The following is a 5092-nucleotide window of genomic DNA, read 5'->3' as shown; positions in this document are numbered from 1 at the left end:
GTCAAGGAGATCACGGAATATATCGTTTATTAGATATTGGAATGTTGCCGGGGCATTACAGAGCCCGAAAGGCATCACCTTATACTTGTAGAGCCCATATCTTGTTCTAAAGGTGGTGAGCCACTTGTCTCCTTTTCGGATCCTGACGAGATTATAGGCTCCACGTAGGTCTAATTTAGTGTATATGGTGGCTTGACTGAGACGTTCGATGAGTTCGGGAATCAGAGGTAAGGGATAACGGTTCTTGACTGTCCGTTTATTAAGTTCCCTATAATCAATTATAGGGCGTAGAGAGTTGTCCTTATTTCTGACGAAGAAAATGCCGGCCCCAGCAGGGGAAGAAGAGGGTTGTATAAATCCTTTCCTTAAATTCTCTGAAAGGTAAGTTTTGAGGTGATCTAATTCAGGTTGTGATAGAGGGTATATGTGCCCGTAAGGGATGGAAGCACCTGGAAGTAGTTGAATAGGACAGTCGTACGGACGATGTGGAGGAAGGGACTCTGCTTCCTTTTCACTGAATACATCTTGAAAATCTTGGTAGTCAGAAGGAATAGTTCTTCCGGTAGAATTTATAGAACAGATCAAGGAGTGATGAAAACAGGTGTTCTTGCAATAGTCTGAGAGGAATTCGACTTCGAGGCGATCCCAATGTATGGTGGGTTGATGCATCTGTAACCATTGTAGACCAAGCACCAGGGGAAACATGGGAGAATTTATCACATCAAAGGATATGAATTCAATGTGTGCACTTGACGTGGAAACCTTGATGGGAATAGTTTGGTGTGTAATAGGACCGGAACTAATTGTATTACCATCAATAACTCTAATGGACACAGGTCTTGCTTTCAACACAGTGGGTATTTTATTTACAGTGACAAAAACAGAATCAATATACGAAGAATGTGCCCCAGAATCGATGATGGCTTCACTGATTTGCTGGTGTAGATCCCACTGTAAGGTAAGAGATAAAGAGCAGTAAGCAACTTGGTTAACATTAGTGGTTAATCTACAAAAGGTTATACAGACTGCGCAAAGGTTAGGGTATATATGCTTTAAGATTTAAGGGGATATTTCTCCTAAATCCCCAGGGGAAAGGACAACAGAGAACAGTTAAAATCTAAAGCGCCAGTACAGGCAAAATATACCCAAGAAAAAGAGAGCATGCAATTTAGTGTTTAAATAAAAAAATAATTTATTCTTCAACAAATGTCACAAAAAGAACCTAAAAAAAAAATAAAAAAAAAAATATGTATAACATGAGATGAAAATCTCCTAGGTATAAATTAAACCTTATACAAGAATTCAGACAATAAAATATGTGATTGGCCAATCTCTATTAAAATGTGAGTAGTCTATAAAAGCATTTACACAAGGAAAATTACACATATATTGTAGGTTACTAATGTAAGCAACTAGAACTGTAAGTATCAGAATATCAAGCAATTTGTAACACAATATCTATCATCAAATTATCTACTGATAATCTAAGAGTATGTGCACTAAGTGCATAAACCAAATAGCTTCCGTTAAATATGGCTAAGTCAGCATATCAGTAAAATGTCCACAAAGGTGCAGATGAATATGAGTGATTTACTGGTATCCGTGATTCCTTTAGTGTAGCACAGTGTTTTTTAGTGCTCAAATGGATCCACTAGAAACTACAGGTACCTGTTAAAGTGATCCTTTTAAGTTCAGCTCTTAGAATGGAATGAGCTGTCTTCTTTGTCCGATGTCACCTTTTAGAAGAAAATGCCTCCAAAATAAGACAAGCAGTGTAACTGTTTTTGCTGATCTTGAAGCCACGCTGTAAACCCCAGCTACAAACACTTCTGTCTCTTGCTCAGTTATCACCTATACCGGTTAGGGCACTGATTAGCTTAGTATTATGGGAGTGTCTGGTTTGAGCTGTGGGGTGCCGGCTCTACAGCTGATCCTTTCTTTTCTTCCAATTGATGCACACTAGGAGATCCGCTTTTATACCTAGGAGATTTTCATCTCATGTTATACATATTTTTTTTTTTTTTTTTAGGTTCTTTTTGTGACATTTGTTGAAGAATAAATTATTTTTTTATTTAAACACTAAATTGCATGCTCTCTTTTTCTTGGGTATATTTTGCCTGTACTGGCGCTTTAGATTTTAACTGTTCTCTGTTAACATTAGTGGTTAAGCATGTGTTTTTTCTGAAGGACTTACGTTTCTTCTGCCTTTGTAAGATAGGACACTCTCTTACAGTGTGTGCATTAGAAGCACAGTACATGCAGAGGTTGTTTATGCGTCTGCCATTCCTTTCTTCTGGTTGTAAAGGGCCTCTAGTGAATCCCAAATCCATAGGTTCTGAGGTTTGAGTGACTGTAGGTTTTTGATAAGTAGAAGAGGGTCTTGTGATAGTATCTATACCTTGTTTTTCTGATTTGCGTTCTCTCAACCTTCTATCAATCTGAATGCTGAGTGTGATTAGTCCTTCCAAGGACCTAGGAAGCTCTGTGCGAGCGAGTTCATCTTTAAGGGCATCGTTTAGACCTAGACGATACTGATTCCTAAGGGCAATTTCGCTCCACTCAGTATCTTTACTGTATTGCTTGAACTCACTTAAATATTCTTCCACCTGCTTTTTCCCTTGTTTAAGGGATCTCATTTTAGTTTCTGCAGTAAGCTGAGTGTTAATATCTTGATAAAGGATTGCCATTTCCTTGAAGAAGTCTTCCAGTGATGTTAAAATAGGATGATCTTGTTCAAAGAATGAGTCTGCCCACTTGCGGGGTTCACCTCGCAGAAAAGAAATGACCGTTAAAACCTTAACACGTTCAGTTGCGTAGGTTTTAGGTTTTAGACTGAAAAGTAGATTTCAAGAATTTTTGAACTGAGAGAACATAGCCCTGTCTCCATGAAATTTATCGGGCATAGAGACTTGGGGTTCTGGGGTAGCCTCTGGTGTGGCTGGTTTACCCATAGAGTCTTTTATTATATTGTTGAGTGTCTCATTTTGGACCTGTAATTCTCTAAGGCCATGACTTAGCTGATCCACCCTCTGGGAGAGAGCGTAAACAATTTTGGGTAATTCCGCTGGATCCATTTTTATGGTTTCAGTATTATGTAATAAGCTGGTTAAGGTTGTGGATCACAACTGCGGAAATAATAGGATTGTATGCCTTACTTTAAGATACAGTGAGGAAGTTACAATGTATCTGTCTGTATGGCAGCTGAAGTTACTATTTGAATATAATTCCTGATCAGTATTTCTGAGTCAGGTTGCACAGCAGTTGTTAACCAATCGCTCCGTGGATGGGATACTCCTTTCCTGAGAGTCACTGAGTACACAGGGAGAGCCTTAGGTGTGTACAGATGCTGCACGCTGTAAGTCTATTGAGGTGGATTCACACTGAGAGCTGCACTGTTTGTGAGAGCTGACAGGCAGATGGGTGGAGTCCGGTTGTGTGCTGTGCTGTAGCGATACTCACAAGCGGTTCAGTCTGTTGTTTATCACGCTACTCCTGAAGCGTGTGAAGAGGAATGAGAGGAAGTATCCTGTGAGTGGGGTTCAGTAAAAGTAAAAGCGTCTGTACAAGGTCACAAAAGTTCACAAGCTGAATAACGGATGAGACCGCAGTTGCGGTATGAGAGACACTCGATCTGCAAGAGGCAATTAAAGCAGGAAAACAATGCAGCAGTGGTGTTTGTTAATCCGGATTAGGAACAGTTCAGACTTAGCATATAAGTCTCTTTCAGTAGCTCAGGTAGGCTCCGTATTAGGAAAGGCTTTAATACCTTAAGATAGGTAGACTTGAACAGAGAGAGGTAAGTCCCTGTGGCAGGTCTGTGAAGCTGTATGCTAAACTGGAAACAATACTGAAGCAGGGAGGGAGGCGTGTCCAGGCTTTAAATAACCTTGCTAGGTGTGAGCACAGGTAAAATTAAAGGGACAGAAGGAAGTAAGGGAAATCCATGACAAACAGGTAATATTACCTGACATGCTTGTCTTGGAATTTCCAGCACACCCCAGTGGGACGCCTTCGGAATCTGTTTGTAGGACGTACCTGTGGTGTACCCATAGGAGGAGCAGAAGTCCTGCGGACCCTTTCTGTACCCAGCCGGGCCCAGAGTTGCATCTCCACACATCCAAGGTCCAGGAGAGGGATACCTATCATTTTCCTTTGAAAAGCCTCATCGTAATCATGCCAGGCTCCTTCGCAGTAGTTCTCCTCAATAATCTCCATGTTGTCCATATACCAAATTCTGATGAAGTCTCTTCTCTAAATAAAAAGAAGTATAGACCCTGAAACACTTTCTCCGCTCGCGGAACGTATACAGGCATTGGAATTTTCTAGGTCCAGTCCCATCCTCGGCTCTCTCCTTTTGCCTAGAGGCTTCCACAGAGAGCTTGAAGATATTAACGTACTTCCAGTCATAAATGCGCTAGACCATCTTAGTTTTCGTGCAGATCATATACGGACCAGGAGTGTGTGTCACCGTGGAGCGCCACCTTGCGGTTGGCAGGTCTACGTATGTCAGTGAGTTGTGTCCGGGGTTGAGATGCCCTAGCTGACATATCAGATGTAACAGGCTCTGAGGACCTTTGTAATCCTTTCCTAGCAGCCTCCTTATCTTTAAACCACCTAAGCATCCTGTACATGCGTTTATGCCCTTTGTTGTCTAAACACAAAGCCTTATCATTCTCAGAACCAGAGTCATCGGATGATGACGTGAAACCCCTAAACCCCACTGAAACTGAGGACTTACCGGCCTGTGTCCCCATCCTGGTTGGTAGAACCACCACACCCAATGTCAATGGATGCTCATCCTCCTACATGATGGAATCAGCACTGCTCTCTATACCTCTCTCCAGGCCACTCCCTAAGTCTCCTGTAGTCACCATATCGCTATCCTGAAAAACAGAATGCAAGAGAGGAGTATCACGTGGGAGAAGTTCAGCTCTCCCCATCCCTTTATTCACACTCTCATCACCCCTCCCTTCAAGCACTCTTGGCAGACCTGGGTGCTTGCCCCGCCCTTCTCTCGCTTGCACACTATATTCATCCTCAAAAAAATCCTCAATTTTGTCATTAAAGTAAACTGTCTTAGGGGCCTAGGGTG

The 5092-nt window shown here is 41.8% G+C and overlaps 1 long non-coding RNA gene across 1 annotated transcript; it reads right to left on the bottom strand.

The window, feature by feature from the left end:
- Window positions 1-839: 839 nt before the first annotated feature.
- Window positions 840-4773, bottom strand: LOC128638205 (uncharacterized). Its single transcript, XR_008399063.1, has 2 exons — window positions 4739-4773; window positions 840-951 (listed from the first exon to the last, which is right to left on the bottom strand). It is a non-coding gene; the product is annotated as an uncharacterized LOC128638205 (long non-coding RNA).
- Window positions 4774-5092: the final 319 nt, after the last annotated feature.

This window comes from Bombina bombina, chromosome 8 (assembly GCF_027579735.1).
Source record: "Bombina bombina isolate aBomBom1 chromosome 8, aBomBom1.pri, whole genome shotgun sequence".
Taxonomy (NCBI): Eukaryota; Metazoa; Chordata; class Amphibia; order Anura; family Bombinatoridae; genus Bombina; species Bombina bombina.
The sequence above is the reverse complement of the archived record's forward strand: the minus strand, read 5'-3'. Positions and strand labels throughout refer to the sequence as shown.